At 42.6% G+C, this 21,452-nt stretch overlaps 1 long non-coding RNA gene across 3 annotated transcripts in view; it reads left to right on the top strand.

The window, feature by feature from the left end:
• The window catches only part of LOC124882976, a 64,256-nt gene that overhangs the window by 8,972 nt on the left and 33,832 nt on the right, over positions 1-21,452 (top strand). For all 3 annotated transcript variants that reach the window (XR_007042044.1, XR_007042045.1, XR_007042046.1), the window contains exon 3: positions 17,099-17,216. This is a non-coding gene — a long non-coding RNA (uncharacterized LOC124882976). The remainder of the gene's footprint in view (positions 1-17,098; positions 17,217-21,452) is intronic.

Raw genomic sequence — 21,452 nt, 5'->3', positions numbered from 1 at the left:
TCCTGAATTCATGTCTCTGTGACATTCCTCATCTTGGACACTATGATCTGTGTGGTGTGGACATCTACTGCAGAGAGACTGAATAAAAGCTAGCAAAGATTGCAATAAAACCAGTTTGTTGGACAGTTGTTTTTACAGGGTCAAGCATAGGGTTCTCAGCTGTTTTTGGGACTGTGCTCCTCTGGACAGAGATCTTGCATCTCTTTCCTGAAATCTGCTGCAGCTTCCCCCACAGTTTCAGGGTCACAGCCCCAAGTGCACCAATGACTACTGGGGCCATGAATCTCTGTTTTTGCTTTAAACCTAAGTATTTCCTGAGCTTCTCATGTTCTTTCCTCTTGATGTTGCTGTGACTTGGGATTGCTAAATCTACTACTTTTGCACTCTTTACTAATACAATGTTATCAGTGTCATCACCTGTTTATCAGTCTGGATGTGGAAGTCCCACAAGATCTTAGCCACATCATTCTCAGCCAGTCTTGGTTTGAGGTGTTGACTTGACTTTTGAATTTCAGAGATCTCAGTCCAATCAATAGATGCTTGAAGGACCTCAAAGCTTCCAGGATCTGCTGCTAACATCCTGATGCCAAATGCCACAGCACACCTTCAGGGGTTCAGTAGGCTCCATGTCTTAGTTAAGCTGAGCCAATTTAGCAGTAAACGTTGGACCCCTTAGGGAGGTGGTCATAAAGTTATGCCTGGTGATTATACAACTCTGGCTTCATTTTCCAAAGCATTATGTTTTGCAGCACAGGGTACCTCCTAACATCAGCTTTTCTTTTGCTTTAGAAAAGTTGTAGTAAAATCCTCAGTTTAATTCTGAATGTTTGACTTGAGGAGCATCTAAAGATCATCTTTGGTCTTCTCCTGGGTCAGTGGTTGGATTGACAAGCCTTAGCAAGAACTTGTTGACTTTTAACAACAATAAAATAATGCTTTAAATGAGTTTGATTTATCCTCTTTAGCCTGTTGCTGAAGATTTAGAGGCTGTTTTTAACAAAATCCTGCATCTTGTTTTCTGCATCTTAAATGTTAGCAGCAGCAACACTTTGCACACATTGGCAACTTATTCTGTTTTCTTCAGTATTAACTGTGGGAACATGTTGGAGCAGTTTAGGAAAGAATGAAGTCCTGCCGCTGTTCACCTTTTTAAAAACCTGAATCCCAGCACAGGTGAGCAACTGCTGGCAGCTCTGTGTCAGAAACCCTGCTCGCTGAGCTGGCTCCAACATCCAGTTAAAGTCCAGCTCCAACTGCAACCAGTGAGCATGTGAACCTGCATGTTTGGGCTGCCAACAGTTAGACACAGTTACCTGCCTGACTAAAAAGGGACTGCTGTGTCGGTCCAGAGCCCCGGTATGTTTACATATCCCATTGTCTTCCACTGGCCAATCAGACAAGCCTTATTAGATAAATAAGCTTGTGTCAGCCAATTGTTGGCAAGAGCTGTAGGATCTGGGCTGGTCATCTACAGCACCACAGGAAGTGAGAAGAAGACACTGATGCAAGCTTTAAACACCTCCTTCTGAGTATCTGTACATTTAAATTTAAGCTCTGCTCTGATTGGGTACTCCTATCTCTCTGGCAGAGCTGGTTCTGTTTACATCAACATGAACATATTTGAGTTTGAAAAAGCTCAGACCAACACAGATGGATGTTTGGACCAGGAAATGATTTTTTTTTCCACAGGTGCTGTTGGAAATATGAGGCCCAGCAGATAAGCATCAGTCAACCACAGCTAAAACCAAAACGGATAAATAACGAGTTTCCTTGCAGCTTTAGCAAAGTCATTTAAAATGAGTTGCTGTGTGTTAAAGGCAACTTCAAACACCAGAATGTATATTTATATTTATTTAGACACATTTTGGGATAATAAATACGTCGTAACATTTTTATTGTATAATTCTTTTAGAAACTCTGTGGTTCCAAATTCAGGGTTAAGATGAAAAACGTTCCTGTTTGTATCCTAAACACATGATCCCCACTTTGAAACTTGGTGGTGCCAGCAACATGCTGTGGGGATGCTTTTCACCGGAGCTGCATACAGGACAATCCTTGCAGAAAACCTGTGTGGGATGTAAAACCTAAAGACCTTATAATGGTCAGACTGGTTCCAGATGATAGAAAGGCAACTGGAGCTCAAATAACTGCTGGTTCTGATCAACATATGCAGAACACTTGTTTCTGAATATAGAACATGTACAACCCTGAAGCAGATGAGCAGGAAACTGAGGCTATAATTCACACAGACGTGCCAGAACTGGACAATAACAGATTGACAGAACATTGCCTGGTCCAATGAGTCTGGATTTCAGCTGCAACATTCACATGATCTGGTCAGAATTTAGTGTAAACAACATGAGGTGCTGCCAATAAATCTGCAGCTACTGTGTCATGCTATCGTGTCAATATTTGGACCAAAATTGTCATAGTGGGAGGAAGCTTTTTGACCCACATGCAGAAAACGTCTGGAGATGGTTGAAAAGGTTTCAATGGTTTATTGAAAACCAGAACAGAGCTGGATTCGGTCCGGGAAATGCCTACTGGTTCGGAAGGGGTCCACCTCTGAATGGTCTGTGTAGAGTTCTTGGTTTCTGTGATAAGTTCCTAGGAGGGCAGGTAGGTCTGTCATGGTTAAAATGATCTCATGCATCAGCCTGAGATTTTTCATTGACCAGTTCTCTGATGCATCCTTTCTTGTGAAAAGTCTGAGTCACTCGCTGGTTTATGAGGAATGGGAATCTCTGCAGCAAGTTTACACAATGTGTTTATAAAGAGAAACCAGCGCCTCTTCTGAAACACGAACCTGGTATAGACCTGGCTGTTCAGATGCATTCAGATGTAGCGTGGAAAATCTGCCATTAGAAAGACTCATAGGGGCAAATTAAAGATGGCAAACAAGACATTTTACTTTGGGTCCATTTGTGTTTTAGTCAGCGCTTCCTGCAGAATTATGAGCCTCAGTTAAAAACTTGTGACATATTATATTGTGATAGACCAACATAAAGAAGTGCATTATCAAAGAGAAAGGCTTTTACATTTTTTTGCAAACAAAATGTGGAAAAAGGAAGTGTGCTTAAGTATATAGCCCTATTTACTCTGATACCCCTCAATAAAAGGTTTTTAGCGCTGACGAGACTTAATCTAGAAAACATTGGGGTGTGTCATTAGTTTAGCAATAAGAGGGCAATAACGGCTCATCCAGTGTCTCCAGTCCCACAGTCACACGGTGCCCCTCTGGAAGCTCTGGGACAGTTTTCACACTGAAATCTCTTTGCTGAGGTAATGCTGGCCAGAGCTGACCACGGCGACACGTCCAGACGCCGCGGCTCCAGCAGTAGGTCATGGATGGTCTGTGATCACGCAGCCGTGGAGCTCTAAAGTTTAATGTTTAGCAGCCCTTATTTGCACTATAGCTTCATTTCACAAGCCCGTCGGTACGCACAGATTTGTTGACTACCAATATGAAGCCAACATAAGCACACAGCAAGCCAGAAAAAAAATTAAAACGTTTAATCATGCAAACAATCATTACATAAAGTCTGGTAAACTATCTCCTGCTTGTTTTTAGTCTGTCTGGCCTCGCTTTTGAAAATGAAGGATTAATAAATTTTTTAATGACACTTCTGTCTTCAGACAGTCAAACATCTTGACAAAATACTTTATAGATGAATAATTAAACAGACTGTTTGGCATTGCTTAGTGTATACCTGCCTGAAGCGGCTTCCAGACTGTCAATCTGTGGGTCCCACCTTCAGCTTTGGCAGGCTTTTCCTCTCATGTTAGCTCGGGTCCTATACCTATAAACAACAGCTGCACTAATGACAAGAAATAAGTGCATGAATAGAAAAAAACGAAACAAAGGTGGGAAGAAATTCAGACCATCTGGTGCGAAAAGCCATCAAGATGTAATAAAACTCATCTGGTCTTTTCCGGGTTTTATAATTGTCAGCAAAAGACACAACAGATTCCACACTGTCATCATTTACTAAACTCATAGGATGGTAGAATGTAAACAGAATGTGTGTGAAAAAATAAGTACACCCCATGATTCATCAACCTGTAGAACCTCCTTCTGTTAGGACCAGGAAACCTTTCTCTGACCTGTTATTGTCCAGTTCTGGTGAGCCAGGTTGAATTGTAGCCTCAGTTTCCTGTTCTTTGCTAACAGGGGTGGCACCGGTCTAGTTGTCTACTGCTGTAGCCTATCTGCTTCAAAGTTCCACATGTTGTGAATTCCAGTCTGCCCATGCTCATTTAAACTGTTCCTCCACTCAGCTGCTGCTCACTGAACATTTTCTCTTCTTCAGACCATTCTCTGTAGACCTGAGAGATGGTTGTTAGATCAGCAGGTTCACCTCGTCTGGCACCAACAACCATGCCACATTAAAAGTCACTTAAATCTCCTTTCTTCCTTTTCTGCTCATTTTAAACTTCAGAAAGTCATCTTCACCACATCTAGATGCCTCAATGCATTCAGTTGCTGACGTGTGATTGGTTGATTTACTGTTTCTGTTTGCAAGCAGTTGAACAGGTGAACCTAATAAAGTGCACTCACATATATGTGATGTTGAGGGGGACATAAGAACGCTGCTAATAGACCCTGACCTCTGATGACAACCCCACAAAGAAATCTTCATAGCTTCTTTTCACCACCAGCTGCTTCAGATGTTTCTCCTCAACATTAAACTGAAGACTAAAGAATGTTTTGGTCCTCCTAAGGAGAGCTCATGTTTTCAAAGTCATTAGTAAGTTTGATTTGCAGGCTTGCCGAGGCCCTCAGGCTCTAATGCTTTGCTGAACCACCAGGGTTACCTTTCTTCTAACTGGCCTCAGAAACACTGTAAAAGTGGGCGTGGTTTGAACTTTAATAGAGAGATTAACTCCAACTTCTGCTCCAGGGAGACTCATGCTAACTGGTGCCTACACAATCACATTTCTGAGCTGCAGAATAAGCGAAGCAAAGACACACGAAGACAGACGCACGCATTCACACAGAGACATGCTTAGCAGCAGCGAGGGAGAGCGATCTGTCAAAGAAGCTCTGCAGAGAGCCAACACAGTTTGGAGTTGCGTAAGAGGAAGACATGAAAAGCAGGAATGTCTCGCTGTCAACACCCGGCCCAAACGAGACCAAGTTTATCTGAGGGCCTTACGATCAGCAGCCGTGAACCAGGAAGCAGCAGGTGCTTCGCTCCAACGGCAGGCCCTCTGTCTTCAACTGGATAAACTGGTTGGGAACGGGATAAGGTAGTTAGAGGGGGAAAAGGGGGGGAGGGGGTGTTATTCCCCTAAACATTGGTGGAGGAATTAGCCCTGACTAGTTCAGTGTAAAATTTGAAAGTGTAAGCTATTTGTTGTTTTCCCCCCAGCTGGCGTTTATAAGTGTTGTCTTTTTGCGGCTCTGCTGAACAAGCCTGGCCCGCGCCGTCGCCTGGCAGGCCCGGCACAGGGATAAAACAGCCAGCCAGGGGAGATGGCTGGCATTGGGGGTAGGAGAGCCTCTATTATGTTTCCATTGTGGCTCAGTCACTCTCTGCTGCTCTGGCTGGATGTCCCCTTTAAACAGCCGGTCCATGTCAGCAGAAATGAGCTTTTTCCTCTTCTTTCATCCTGTCCCTTTTCTTTTCTTCCTCTGCTATTCACTCGGCTGTTTCTTCAAACGCCTTTAAAAGAAGTCCTGATCACATAGTCTTAGTGCATTAACACATCTGCAGCTTAACCTTGAGAGCCGGCCTACTGTAGCCAAACGTTGGGAGCTGAAGCACAAACAAAAGTTTGGGTTGTTCACTTTGGAACAGTTTTGCCGTAAATCCTCTGGAAAACAAAGTTATTCCATACAAAAGTTTGGCTCAACAGTGCAGGCATTGTCTTATGTAATGTGTCATGGGTGCAGAATGCTGCAGTTCTCTGGCAGTGACTCCTGTTTCTCCTCTCTTCGCCAGATGGAGGGGGAGGTTTGCCTCAGGGCAGGTGAGCTAAAGGGGAGATGGAGGTGGGGTAACATGAAGGGGAGGACTCGGGTGACCAGTTTTACCTGGGACTGACTCGAGCCCGTCCGGACATGCAAGAGGGAGATCAGCCTGAGGAGAAGGAGAGACAGAGGGAAGTGAAGGACAGTGAGAAAATAGAAATCCTTTCCCCCAAACTTTATGGTTTTAGCTTTATCACGTCATCTCCATCACTTCAGCAGCTTTCTTAGTTTCACACTCCGCTTCCTTCTTAGGTGTTTTCCTTCTTTAAATTCCAAACAGATGAAAATGTTCCTGTAATTGTTGGCCCATGACAATGAAACAGAAAAAACTCCCACATACCAATAGAAGCTGGATAAATAAATCACCAAAAGGAAAACCTGTGCTTTGCCTCAGCAGCAGAGCGAAGGATTCTTTATCATCTTTATTTTTCACACTTAGTAATTAATCAGGTGTTGGAGGTTAGTGGTTTGACAATATCACTCAGTGGAAACCATTTCTGAAACCAAAACTGTACATAGCCACTGCAGTGAGAAATGCTCGAGGGAATCCATTTCACTCTTGTTTATCAATTCTGGGTTAAAAATGTTCTCACTAATGGAAAAAAAACTACATTAACAAAATATTAAACTGGAAGTAACGTAAGGCCTCAATACATTTGTAATCTACATTAAGTTTCAAATGAATTCTTTTGTATTTCCACTATTTTCAATTTTCAGGTTGAATTTCCTTCTCTTATTTCTGGCCCACCAGTGGAAACCAAAGGTGTCTAAGGAGGAACCCATCCTGCAGACCAAACACAGGGCAGAAAAACCAGTCAGGAAATAAAGCTAAAAGACTATGAAAATAGAATAATTGAGACATGTTTCTAGTTGTCTGTTTCGGTGTGTTTGCTTGAAGTGAAAATACAAAATAATAGATTTGATGAGTCTTCTGGTGCCAGAAACAATATTAGAGGTTCTGCTCTGATCACAGCAGAGAACCTTGTATTTTCTGAGCCAGTTTAGGACCTCAAATATTACTGTTACTTGTTTTTTGGTCCGGTCTGTTCAGCAGTTTTTTGTTTCTGAACCCAGCTGACTTTTTACATGTCAGAACTTTTCTGTTTGCTGTCTTCCAATAAATAAATAGCAATGGGGAGCTTAATTGTGGGTTAATGTGATAATTATTTATATAGTAAGATTAAAGGGGTTGGAAAACAGGACATTACTCTGATTTCATGGTTTAACTAACATGGGCCATGTGAGCAGTTGTCCAGGGCAGCATTAGAAAGGGCAGCGCACACGCAACATATAAAAGAATATGACTTTTCTGAAGAACTGAACAACTTTTTATGGCTTTCATGCATGCACATGTCATGGACTGCACAGCATTGTATGCCACTCCAGGATCTCTGATGGTTTCCTGCATTTTGATTGGTTGGGGGACAGCTGAAGGAGGGTCTCGTCCAGGATACCATTCATGCAAGACCCTCCACTGATGTTGTTGATCCACAACAACTGCCCACCAGAAAGCTCATCTGTTTGAAGATGTTTTAGATGTTGACGCAACTGAACAGTTTTAGCTGAGACTGAATGGTTGGAGAACATTTATGTAGCTTAAGACATGAGCTCATTGCTCAAAGTTTCAAAGCTCTTGCTCAACAAGAGGTTTGAGGGAATTTACTGAAAATGTACTTGTGGAAGCGAAACAACATTCTCATGCAAGCGTTCATTTAGAACATTTCTGTTGAATCAGCCTTGGCATGTGCCTCTGCTGTGAACTCAACATGCTTGCAAAAACAACAGTTATTTTTAAATCCATCTCATTTAACCCTGGCTTGATGTGCAGGGAGCAACTGAGCATCACTTTCTGCGGGTAGGTCAACCAGTCTCACGTAATGACCGAAGCTTCTTCTTTTAATGGATCCAAACTGCCAGTTACCAAACTCAGGGCTAGTTACTGAATTATGAGCAGAAGAAATATTGCATTTTTTTTTTTCTGCAGGACAGTTTCAGCTAAAGTTGGAGGAGCAACTGCTGCCATACTTGCTGCTACTCCATCTAATCAGACTTACTGATTCAGCTCAGGAGAGCAGCTCTCCTGGTCATGCTGCCTTAAAATTGAATTGAACATCTGAAGTTACAATTGTTTAATTCCAGTAAAACTAATTTATAATAAAATATATTAAATATTAAAAATATTTGCATTAAAGGTTTCAATATGCTAAAATCTAACGGTAATCAAGACTTAAACTGGGGAACTTTCATTTGAATGATTTGCATTGTTTCGTTTACAATCTAAATGTACTGTATCTAATAAAACATAAGTGTTTGTGCTTTATAAAAATGGAGCGACATGGTGCATGATCTTCACCGTCTCAACCAGGGGAAGTGAACTTTGCTTCACCCAGTCGGTGGTACCTTGTGGCAAGTGTCCTGATAGGGTTGGAAGGTGACAGAGTGGTGTCTTTTATGAGCAGTGTAGCAGTAGTAGCTTTCCTTCACTGAATCTTCTGCAGACCTTTCTTTTCTCACTCATTCCTTTCTCTTTCTACTCCATAGTTCACTACTGGGAAGCAGGTTGTGCATTCACAACTGGTCAGTCCCAGTTTAACCGAGTGATGTCAGAGGTTATGGTAATGACAGGATTGGCCACAGAAACTCCCGTTGTTTCTGTTTGTGACCCCTACCCCCAACCTTTCTTTCATTCCTGCACTTTAAACAAGCAGCTAAACTCAGGTTGAAGCTTTAAATAAATAATCTTCATGTTTAAGTGGTACATTTTCAAAAATTTGAACAAAAACAAATTAACTAGCATTAGTTTTTCAGAGCTCATGATGCCATGCTCAACAACAATATTCCTAAACCCTTTGGGATAGAAGCATGCCCGCAGCATCACATGTCCTCTACCATACTTAACACTGAGCACGAGATAATTTTCCACATTTTCATTCTTAGCTTCACCCCAAACCCACTGGGACCTTTTTGTTGCTGAAATCCTCTCTGATGCTCTCTTCTCTGCAGCTCAGCTAACAGGTTTTCTACCAGGGTTTGGTCTGGTGACTGAGACGGCCATGGAAGAAGGTTGAGTTTGTTTTTGTCCACTTGTTTTATTTATGATGCTGCTAGAAGGCCCAATGCTGACCAATTTTCAGTTTTCTAAAGGATGTTCTGGTATTCCATGCATTCTGATGATGTTCCCAGGTCCTATGGAAGAGAAACAAGCCCAAAGCATTACATGTCCTCTACCATACCTCACAGTGAGCACCAGTTTTTATCTTTTATTCCACATCACGGCACCTTGATAATGAAAAGCTCAATCTTAGTAACATCTGCCCAAAGTTCCAGTTAAACTCCAGTATAGATTTTCTCCCTTTATGCTTCCCCATCAGCCACTTCAGATGTAGATGGCTTGTAAAGGTTGTTATGGAGACTTGTTGAACCCCGGATGCCATTCTTCCCAGCAGCTCCCTAACATTGAACTAACCTCCTCACTATGCATGGTGGAAACAACAAACTCAGGTCCTCGTCCAGCCTTGTTTGTCCCAGTTCCAGTTGTTTTAGACATGTTGGTTGTTCCTCTGACTGTAGGTAGACATGTGCACATTCATGCCAGGAATTATTTTCATGCACCCATTCCCAGGCTTATGAAGATCAACACAAATCTGCCTCACTTTAACAGCATGTTCTGTTGTATTTCCCATTTTAAAGAGTGGCTCAGATAATTTGATCTATGTGTCACATTAAATATATACAACAAACCCATTGGTCCTTGACTTCCTGTTATAAATATATGTGCGACATCATATTTATACCCTAGTTCTTATGTTCCAAACTCCTCAAACTTGAAAATGTTTTAGTTTTCCTTATTTAATAGGAATCACCCTCCCTGAACCGCCACCTTAACGTGGTGGAGGGGTTTGAGTGTTCATATACTCCTAGAAGCTATGTTGTCCAGGGCTTAAATGCCCCTGGTAGGGTCTCCCATGGCAATCAGGCTCTGGGTGACGGGTCAGACAAAGAGCGATTCAGACATCTTCATGAGAACCATTACGATGAGGCCGATACGGCAGAGCCGGTGTTCTACCCTGGAGCCTGGCCTGGGGGCGGGACTCGTTGGCAAGTGCCTTGGTTTTCATGGGACCCGGCCGGGCCAAGTTTGAATGAGAGACTCGAGGCCATCCCCCAGTGGGCCCACAACCTGCAGGGGGAACCATGGGAGTTTGCCCAACCGGTCCACATTTGTTTTGTGGACCTGGAGAAAGCATTCCACTGTGTCTCTCGTGATGGCCTGTGGGGGGCGCTCCAGGAGTATGGAATCGGGGGGCCTTTTATTAGGGGCTATCTGGTCTCTGTACGAGCGGAGCAGGAGTTTGGTCCACATTGCCGGCACAAGGTCGGACCTGTTCCCGGGGCATGTTGGACTCCGGCAGGGCTGCCCTTTGTCACCGGTCCTGTTCATAACTTTTATGGACAGGATTTCTAGTTGCAGCCAAGGGGGTCAGCTTTGGGGACCAGAGGATTTCATCTCTTCTATTTGTAGATGACGTGGTCCTGCTGGCCCCCTCTAGCCAAGACCTACTGCACGTGCTGGGGCGGTTCACAGCTGAGTGTGAAGCGGCTGGGATGATAATCAGCTGAGGAGCTCGGCCATCCGAGAGGAGCTTGGAGTAGAGCCTCCACATCGATAGGAGTCAGTTGAGGTGGCTATACCGGATGTCTCCTGGATCCCCTCTTCCGAAGGTGTTCCAGTCCCTTCATTTCGGGAGGAGGCCCAGGGGACGGCCCAGGGCACGCTAGAGGGACTATGTCGCTCGGCTGGCCTGGGAACACCTTGGGCTCCCCCTGGAAGAGCTGGAGGAGGTGTCTGGGGAGAGAGACGTCTGGGCATCTCTAGTACATCTGCTGCACCCGCGACTCGGTTCCAGATAAAGTGGAAGACGACAAGTACGAGTACAAGTTACAGGAATCATGAGAGGATTTCATCAGAAATAATTAATAGATTAGATTTTCATTATTCTACAGCATCAACATGTTTTACATTTTTATTAAAGCTTTCACTAGGGGTTCACACCAGTGTCAGATTCTAACTGCTTATTTCTAATAATTTACACGCCAGCTGTTTAACATTGCTGTTGCGGTGCCCGCCCAGGTCTATATTTCTCTCAATGTGAAACTATTGGTTGCAGCCGTGCATTCAGCTGAGTCACCTGTTCATGCCTTGCAGGTAAATGACAGATCCTAAAACATGCTTTCAGTGGAAACCTGACTCAATCCTGACTGATGACTTCTCAATGCTCTAACAGCTCCTCACAGATGGATCCAAACCTGATAGATTGCTTACATTGTGACAGGTGGATGACGTATTTCTAAAACATTTTTAGGTGGAGAAAGGTTTGAAACATAAAATATTTTTAATTGTGTACTTCCTAAGAAAAAACAATAATTATAGCCATGAAAGTAATTGAATCAGTAACCCTATGTTGGCCTTAACTGCCTCACAAAGCCCGCTTGTGAAACATGTGAGGCTCCTGTGTCCATAAGCAGGCGGTAATGGCCTCTAAAGTCAGTGTTGGCGCATGTTTAGATTTAATTAGTGGCCTTAGAACAGGTTTCTGTGTGCAAGTGCATCCACTTAAAGGGCCCTCATTGGATTTTCACGTCCACAATGGAAAGACTAAAGCGTCAATTCTGGTAATCCTATATCTGCACTTGGTGGCCTGTCCCTGGAGGGCAATGCAGTGCTGCGCTCTGCTCTGTTTTTCATTCATTTGTCATAAGACATATTTGTTGCATTTAAATGTGCCTTAAGTGTGTGTGAGACTGAGTGTGTGCGTCTGCTCGCACAGAGGTTTAGATTGATTGAGCAGTGAATTGCCGGTCCCCTGGGTGTTTTTTGAGCGCCTTGTTTCTGTTTTGTGGTTCCACAATGGGCCTGTGTGTGTTGGGGTGGGATTTGAATGCGAGTGGGTGGGAGGAGTGTGAGTTTAAGAATGTATGGATGTGTTTGCGTGAGTGGTGAAAGGGTGGGAAGAGAGCGTAGCGTATTCTAGGGTTGCCAAGGTCTTAAGCAACAATAAATTTGAAAAAAACGAATTGCTTCTGGTGATTCCATTTTTTTAGACTGAGAGAGAGAAGCGGAAGGCATGTTTAGAGAGATGTAACACGTCAATATTTGTTAAGTGATTCTTTACTTATTTAGTCGAGGAGAAAGAACTACAAACAAAAAAAGAAAAATGTCATTAAAATTTCTATCTGCAGCAAAAACAGTGGAGAACCTTCCTAAGAGTAGTTGGTCACATTATTACTCCTGGAGCTCATTCATGACTCATCCAGGAGGTCACAGAAGATCTCAGAGGAACATGTAAAGCTCTGCAGGCCTCACTTCCTCAGTCAGCATTCATTCAGTGATGTTAAAGACTCATCGCTTGATGGTGGGTTTAGGGGGAAATTACTTTTTCACATAGAACCAGGTTGAGTTGGATAGATTTTATAATATTCTAATAAATGAAATCATCAAGTTAATTTGATTTGACATTCATTAATAAATGAAATTATTAATTAATTAATGTATTCATTTATATCATTTTACAACTTATTGTCCAAATGTCGACCAGCCAGTCGGAGGGCAGCTCACTAGGGGGCCCCCAAAGATACACCCGTTCACTCACTTTGTTGTACATTCTGGAATTTTAAAATATTTTAAGAAATAACTGCCAACAGCTTCTGCTCCGCCACTCCTCCACCTCCTCTTCTCTCTGCTTGACCAACCCAGTGTGACCAGGAGGCCTGGACCGGTGGAGGACTGAGGTGGGTCTGGGATAAAAGCTGGGATTGTTGCAGACTGGGGCAGGTTCCTGTGCAGCACCTGGCCATCTGGACGTTACATCCCCCAGAGCCGTAATGGATGCCCTCCTCCTCCCTCCATCTTCTGGCTGAAGACCCATAATGAACGCTCCCACCAGCCCTCACCCCTCTGGGAGTTCAGTTTGGGAGGTTTTGCAACTGGATATAATGGGTTTCATTTAAAGGCCCATTCATGGTGAGAAATGAGTCAGATCTGAGGAGCTGTGAACTGCAGTGGAGGGATCAGCAGGGGTCATGGAGAGATTCACAGCCCTGACCACCGGCCGAACGTTAAAACCAGACGACTCATACCATTACCTGCCTCCTGCTGTCGTGGTGACAGGTGTAGAGAGTAGGGGCTGTGCTGCAGGTGTGTGATTCAGGTTACATCTATGGCCATGGTAACCAGCAGCTATGTCCAATTCAAAACCAGAGCAAACATTATTAAACCTAATGCCTGATGCATTGAGCTGAACAAGAAAAAGGAAATTAGCCGTGCTCTGCTGTGACCTATTTTGTAGGAAAACCTGAGAATGCTGAAGACAGGTGTGTGGTACTGAAAGACATAAATGCAAATTTTCTTAACAGAAAGGTTGATGAGCTGACTTTGTTTTGGATATTTGCAACAAAAGCTTTTCTAATCTCTCATTTTCAGTCTTTAAGTCTCATTTCAACACAATTATAAAAAGAGATATTCATCCACTCAACCACAAATAAATATATCATTAAAAATAAATATTATGGATTTTCCTTCACTCCAGACAAATTGTAAATTATTATAAATTATGCAAGCTGACTCAGATATACACAAACTCTTCTACTAATGGCCACAAAATTCCTCATCCAGGAGGTTCAGAAGAATCCAGAACAACATCTAAAGCTCTGCAGCCTCACTGCCTCGGTCAAAGTTCCTTTACAGAGATGTTAAAGACTCATTACTAGTTATCGCAAATACTCATCCACTACTAAATCCCCTACTGGGTAAATGTACCTAAATGTTAAATGTTCTGACCAATAAAAATGGTTGATTTCCTGACAAGAACCCAACTTTTAAGCATAAAGCACAAAGGTACCCTGCTTTACCCATTCTAGAACCAGCTTGCTGCAGGTTTGGGATCATCCAGCTGCTGATTCCAGGTGCATCATACACAGCATGATACAGCCACCACCATGCTTAGCTGCTGGTACACTGTTCTTAGCTCTGAAAGTCTCACATTGAGTCCTCCAAACATTCTACTTGTCATTGTGTCCAAAGCTCAATTTTGTCTTGTCTGACCATGAAGTTGTTCTCCAGAAGACATTTGGCTTGTCTATCTACAGCTGCAGATTTCATCAGATTTTGTCCTTGAAGGTCTTAATTTTGGAAAAGGAGCATCTGTCTTGAGTGGTAATGTTAAACCGGTTTGTCTTTGGAGTTTCTGCAAACTGGATAAACCTGCAGATGGCCCATTGAAAGCTTGTGTACTCTGCCTAAAAGACAGGTCAAAGAAGCAGTTTAAATAAACTCTACCTGTTTCCTAAGAGGAGGGATCATACCTGCAGCTAGTATGATGCCATACTAGGTGTAATTTGCTTAGGAGGGGTTCTTTAATAGTCTATTTTTGTTCACTTGTAGATGTAGTCCTGTTTTGTTTTCGGTCTTTTTTGTCTTTTTAATACTTCTGTGTCTTTAGTCAGTTTCCTTTATCCTGCTCTCCTCCCAGCTGACCTTCATCCTGATAATTAACTCACCTGCAAAGCATCCCAGGAATCACTCTCCTCAGCATTTTGTTTAGTCTTTTTTTCCTGGGTTCTTCGCTATACACTACTGGTTCCTGGTTCTCCTGAGACTTTCGTTCTGCGTTTTCCTCTTTCTGTATGTTTTTTTTAACTTTTTCTTCATTAACATAAATTCAATGTCTGCATTTGGGTCCTCTCAGCACAAACAGCCCACATTATGACAGCAGGCATACATTTAAGCCTGTGTGTATTACTTTGACCCTTGTGAATTAGATCAAATTCCTAATAAATTTCAACCTGTGCACCACATACTTCTTCTTTCTAAAAGTCAGTACAGTTGCTTATTATATACTCATCCCACCCTGGGATAAAGAACTGTTCTTATGCATCACTGATAGCCCAGAATGGATGCCATTCGCGGCCAGGAAAGGTCTGTGTAAACTTGTCACAGAAACGGCTCTCTGAGCTCACATGTTCAGACTACCTGAAAGGTGAGACTCCAAGGTTCACACTGAGTGGTAGAATGAAGCGCAGCGAGAAGATGTACGGTTTGTCCATTTAAAGTGAGATCTACAGTAATTTAGGTTGTTGTTTACAATCTCAGGTGAAAACTGTTGATTTTAGTATATGTTTTAGTTTTTAACTTACAGTCACACTTTGAAAGCTTTAAAATGGGATGTTCTCACACTCCACATTCCTCAAGTGGTGAAACGGATGAGGCAAGATTTAACATGAAAGAAAGCAAGGCTCCTCCTGGAACAGATGACCTTTTGTCTCTGTTGTTTCTCCAACGTAAAGTACCTCTCTCCTGAGAGTTTTTAGTCTGCTCCTGGGTTTTTGCTGCTTGGAGATCTTCTCCATCAGCAGTACAAAGGCTGGACCTCAGGTGGCTTTCTGGGCCTCCTCTTATTGTCACTTATTGTACTTATTGTACAGCTCCGACTGTACTCAATGATCTTCTGATCATAAAACGTCCCCCCAACTCCTGAGCACAAAGGATTCTAACTTTTGGCGGCAAGCTAGCACAGTGAGATTGAAGACAAAAGGGAAATGGAGAATTTTACCATGAGGTTGTTTAACAGTCCAGTCTTACAACGCACCCACGTTGACTCTCAGATAGTAAAACACAAGCAGCTCCAGGACCGCGGCGGATCCCGATATCAACATAACACATCAAAGTTTCAATAAGGAAGGTTACATGCACATATTATTCAGAACACATGAGATCCTAACCAGCGATTCTGATCGCTTCTACAACCTCTGACCCTGCCCAGGCCTTCTAATAAAGAAATGAAAGATTAAATAAAAGATGGGTTTTACTTGGAGAAGTTTCCTTCTGGGTCCGCGAGTGGGAGGAAAAAGGGGGGTTGAGCGTTGTGCGCGTCCGCAGTTAGACTCCAAGAGAGCGGTCAGTCCTGTCCTTTGGTCTTCTTGACGAAAAGGAAAAAATAGGATCTGACCATCAGCAGTCGACTAGGGATGAAACACGATGGCGGTTCGTTTCCTCGAACTCCGTGTTTTAGTTACGTGTTAAACTCACGTCTTCGATCGGCAAAGTGAAATTCCTGTCCTTCCTAGTCCAGCAACCTCAGTTATGAATTGTTCGTTGGCCAACGAGAGAGAGAAATAAATGAAAACTCCACGTGGGATCTCTGTTACTTCCAAGGACGCTCCAGTTGCGTGGCGACCCCGTCAAGATTGCCAGCTGGAAAGCGAGTTTTAAAAATTTCCACCTTCCTATATAGCATCTTGTGACGTCAGACTTGAGACGCCCCGTCATAACAGTCGTGATGCTCGACGGGATATGGAGGCGCGGACTGTCCGGGATACAAAATGGCCGCAAGCATCAGGAGGCCTGGTGTCTGTGCAAGTAGTCCAATATTCAGCAACAAGTGGTCCAACATTCATGAACGTCAGATTTATAGAGTGCACGACTAATATCTCTCTGCAGCTCCTCCAGAGTTATCATGGGCCTCCTGCTTCTCTGATTAATGTTCTTCTTGCCCAGCCTGTCAGTTTAGGAGGGCATCCATGTCTCGGTAGGTCAGCAGTTGTGCTAGTCTCACATAAAAACCTAAAACAAATACTGGTTTGTTGGAACATGACAAATGTGGAGAAGTTGAAGGGGTGTGAATACTTTAGCATGCATTGTATGATTTATTTACATCCTGAGGCAGAATTAAAACTGTGGCTGGATCTTCCCTCATGTTATGAACATAAACAGGCCTAAACTAGGAAAACAGAATAAGTTTCAAATGTTTGGTACAAAAATGGCACCATTGATGGAAAAAGTATATCAGTAAAAAGGCTGAGACCATTTAAATTGAATGTCTTGATTAAACTGCCTGATTTTAGTTCATGTAAAACTATTTTACTGATTCTGTATCTTCTGGGGTTTATTTCTTTACCTGGAGTCCTGATATCCTTCTGTGAAGTCTGCAAAGCCTTCCTCCACTATCCTTCACACTAGTTTTAGTGCTTTCATTGACACATTGGTGTTTGGACACCTAAATCAGTTTTTTTTACCATTCAGAATAAAACCTCATTATTTCTTTCTTTCTTATCTTTATTGTTTCCCAGAAACTGGAACAACTGCTGTGGATTGAATCCTAACTTTCCAAGTCAGAAGTTATTCTAAAGTTTCTGATTTTACACCATGAGGATCAATGAACAGTCCCCATCAAGGAGAAGACACTTTGTAAGTCCACAACCTTTTGTACCTCTGTTCAGCAACACGTCAAGTCCTGTTATTCTTCCTTGGAACATTCAATCCAGCTTCTGTTTGGGTCACAAGCAAAACAGGAAGGCAGACATTAACGGGATGGCACATAATAACCATAAGTTTTCTATCAGCACAGCGTAAAACTCTGAGATTTATAATCTACCCACTGCTAGATTAAATGTTGGGAGTCATTTCCTTCAATTTACACAAACAACAAGAAATATGGAACCAAACTTCCAAAAGGGTTGTTCATTTTCAATTTTGTCATGGACAAAAAGGTTTTAAAGCAGAGAAATGAGACCGGAGTCATTTAAAGTCAGTAATTCAAAACTGGATTCCTTGATTGACTTTTATTCATTTTACTGATTGGTTGGGTGTATTTCAAACATGTGCGGTCACTAGGTTAAGGTGCCCGTGTCTCCAAATTCATGGTTACATCCATCTAGGTGGCAAACATGTCTCAAAGTTATACTGAGAATATTTTTATTTGCAGAATTAAAAGAAATATTAAATTTAGACGTTTAAAACACTAAAATCACTGCTGTTGTAAACGTATCGTCATCTCGATTCAGCAGCTTTCAGCACTTAAACGTACCTTTTCTTACTTAGAACATAAATAAGTATAAACAATATGATACCCTTTAAATCGTCTCTAGACAATCAGATGAAAATCTGCAAAACGTCAGAGACATTAAAACTAAGTCTCCACTTATTTTTGATCAACTTCGTCATCTGGCTCTTCCAGGTGAAGCCACTCCATTCATCAGCTTCAGAACGTTTATTTTCCTATTTGAGGGGAACAAACTGGACCAAGCAGCTGTTTGGACGCACTTTGTAGAAAACGCATCAGGCCTCTTCCCTCCAACAGTCTGATGTCACATGTTGGCATGTTTGAAAAACTCCCAGCTCCTTTTTCTCGACCACTTTCTGGGACAAGGTGACACATCAGTACAGGGGATCTTATCAGCTTGTAATGAGTAGTAATGTAACAGCAGTAGGTGTGTGTGTGTTTAGCTGTGTGGCACAGTGATGTTGATGGGTGTGATAAATGCGTTGATGTGTCAATCATTTCCTGATGCGCCCTACGGCGTTTCGGGTCGGAAAGAGGGCCAACAGAAGAATCCATGTTTGATAAATATGAGAGATTCCATCTGCAAACAAGGCCGGCATTAGATTTGTGATTGTGTGTGACGGCTACTCTGGCTTTGGAGGACTGAGATTGGTGATCTGTGCCTCTGAAGAGAAGCTGAGATAGTGGAGAACGGGACATTGGTTTTATAACTCGTATTAGTGAGTAGGCGCTGAGAGGAAGATGTGTTGTTTCTGATAAACCACACCAGGATTCACAGGTAGAAGACGCTGCAGCGCTCTCCACACACACACCCTGTTCTCATCCTGTGTGTGTGTGTGGGGGGGGGGGGTTACCTGGAATGTTTCTCTACCTGCATCAACAGGTTGCGCAGCTCCTCTTCTTTGAATGTCAAACCCGCCGGCCCGGGTGAGAGCCTGGCCCATGTGTTTCATGGAGGCCCCTGCGTGTTCACTGAGGGGCTTCTTCTGTGTACTGTACAGCTTAGAGCCGGGTCCTGAGTTCTGGAAATGTTTGATGAAAGCGGTTCAGACGGATCAGAAAACAGACAGTCACCGAGCTGCTGTTGAGCAACACGGCATGCCATGGTGATGTTTATTTGGCGCGTTGCATCATCAACAAAAACTTGTCTAAAGTTAACCCAGTTAAAGATCTGCTCAATGCTGGTTTCACGGGTTACATAAACAAACATGTCACTGGTATGGGGGGGGGGGGGGGGTTTACCACTTTTAAAGGGTAATGAATTATTGCCTCGCATGATGCGGAACATTAGTGGAAGTTTGTACAAAGTTGCTGAATATTTCCATGATAACGTTTGGTCATTGAGTGCTGCATCATCCAGATTTGTTGATATCATTAATCATAGGGTTTGTAGTAAAAGACAAGTAGACCTGAGTTTGATCATAAGGACCAGCAAGAGTCCAAAAAAACTGCTAGGGTGAGGACTGGATCCAAGCAGCTTTGATTCTCTGCTGAGATTTGACAGAAATGAGTTTCAGACATTGTGGCGCTCCAGAGGATTTAGATGTGTTGCTTGGATGGGATGTTTGAAGTAGTCACAGAAAAAACTTGTTGCTGCAGAAAAACTGACTCTGTTAGAAGTTGCGGCTTGACAATAGGGGGCGCCAGGGCATCGCCCCAATGAAAATTGTGGGAAAAAAAGCATAGACACACTAAATATTAATTACAAAATAAATAGGAATTATCACATCTGTTTATTCATAAAATGTTCAAGTCCAGTTGCTCCTAAATATTCCACAGTCAATGGTGTTATTAGAAAGAGGAAGCGATTGGGAACGACAGCAGCAGCCTTGGAGTGGTAGACCACGTAAACTGACAAAGTGCAGAGGTCGCCTAGTGTCTGCAGAGTCAACCACTACAGACCTGCAAACCTCATGTGGCCTTCAGATTGCCTTCAGAACCATGCTCAGAGAGCTTCATGGAATGGGTTTTCATTGGCGAGCAGCTGTATCTCAATTAATGATAATATTTTATATCTTCAGCTGTGGTCCCCTTTATAGCTTGGAAGGTAAAGGCTACAGCCAGGAACAGTGGGGCTGTGGAGTCTAATTTAAAAATCCATACAAACTGTGCACAAGGTTCTATCAAGACAAATGGTACTGAAGCCTTGGAGTAGAAGAAGACGTGGAGTGATATAAGCTATAAGTTCCTGTTTCAACTGGCTTGCGTCTTGGAGTGTTTTTCTTTCAGGGATACTGTGTCACTCGCTCTGTGAAAGGCCTTGTTCCTGGGCCTGTATTGTTTTACTGGATCACCCATTGTGCTCTCAGACAGAGGAGGGAGAGGGACGGGGAGGTGGCCTGGTGCCAGTCCAGAGGATACCAGCTGCCAGCCTTTTACCATCTCACACACACACAAACACACACCGAGACAGAAGAATTGAGAAGTCCTGGATAAAAATGTGGTCCATGAATGGATCAGAACCAATGAGGGGCACATACATCTCCATATGTGTAGACACCATTCGGCCCCACTCTTTCCAAGTAAAATTAGTTTCTTTCTGTTGTTTACAGACATTTACACCTATAGAAATTCATCATTTTACAGAGAGGCTTGTTTGGGTGACAAACACTTTGATTCAGTTTATTCACATGGCAGCAAATTACAATAGATAAAAATCTCAGGAGAATCCAATTAAACACCAAATAATTTATTTTGTCCCAATTCTTATTCACTGTCAGTCAGATTCAGGTCAATTAGCAAAATATTCCCTCAGAAAACCAGCAAGTGGCGCTGACTCTTGATACAATCCACCATCTTCAGAAAGCACGAGGTGGCAATGGAGAAGAAGAAGTCTCTTTAAACGGTTAAAAACTTCCAGCAGAGGGTTGAACGCACAACAATCTGAATACATAAAGTGGTGGCAACAAAAACTAACCAAGATGATTTTATTCTTAGTGTTAAAAGAATGACTAAAGCCAAGTATTTCCACAGTATGGCATAAATCATCACTCTAACCCTAAAAGTTAAGACAAGAGAAACTAACTTCAGCCAAACTAAATTAAAATGAGCTAAGATAAACCTGAAAATAAACAGTTATGGCGAGATAAGATCACCACAAGTAAGAAAAAAGTGATGATAAGCTAAGGTGAAACAAGGTAAGCTTATTTAAGTCAGCATTAAAGACATACAGCCGTATGTGCTAGTAGTTTTACTAGGATTAATAAAGATATAATGATAGTATAAAATATGCGGACCTGGCAGCGGTCCAGAGGGAACAGCTTTAACTGACAAATGATTGTTGAGTTACAAGCAACGATCCGTCTGTCGCCCTTCATCTTCTCCAGACCCCTTCTTTGATCTAGATGTCACTGTCTTTTAGGATTACTTTCTGGTAATGATGGCACATTCTTCACCAAACTGGATGGTGATTAGATTCTGCAAAAACATGATAATGTGATACCTAAAATTAGTCTTTTTTTTTTTAGTTCTCACTCTCTGTGACGTTCGCTTCAACAGCCTTCTTTTAGTAAAAATGAAAGACTGTCCTTGTAAAAGTGTTTGTTGCACAGGCTGTCCTTGAATGTGCTTCAACGCAAATGTGTCAAGATGGATCAGGACTGACAGGAGACAAGCTCAGGCTGGTGGGGTTTCTTCTGCAC

The sequence above is a fragment of the Girardinichthys multiradiatus genome, chromosome 17 (assembly GCF_021462225.1).
Source record: "Girardinichthys multiradiatus isolate DD_20200921_A chromosome 17, DD_fGirMul_XY1, whole genome shotgun sequence".
NCBI classification, from domain to species: Eukaryota; Metazoa; Chordata; class Actinopteri; order Cyprinodontiformes; family Goodeidae; genus Girardinichthys; species Girardinichthys multiradiatus.
Note: the sequence above shows the minus strand (reverse complement) of the source record. Positions and strands in the feature narration are given on the sequence as shown.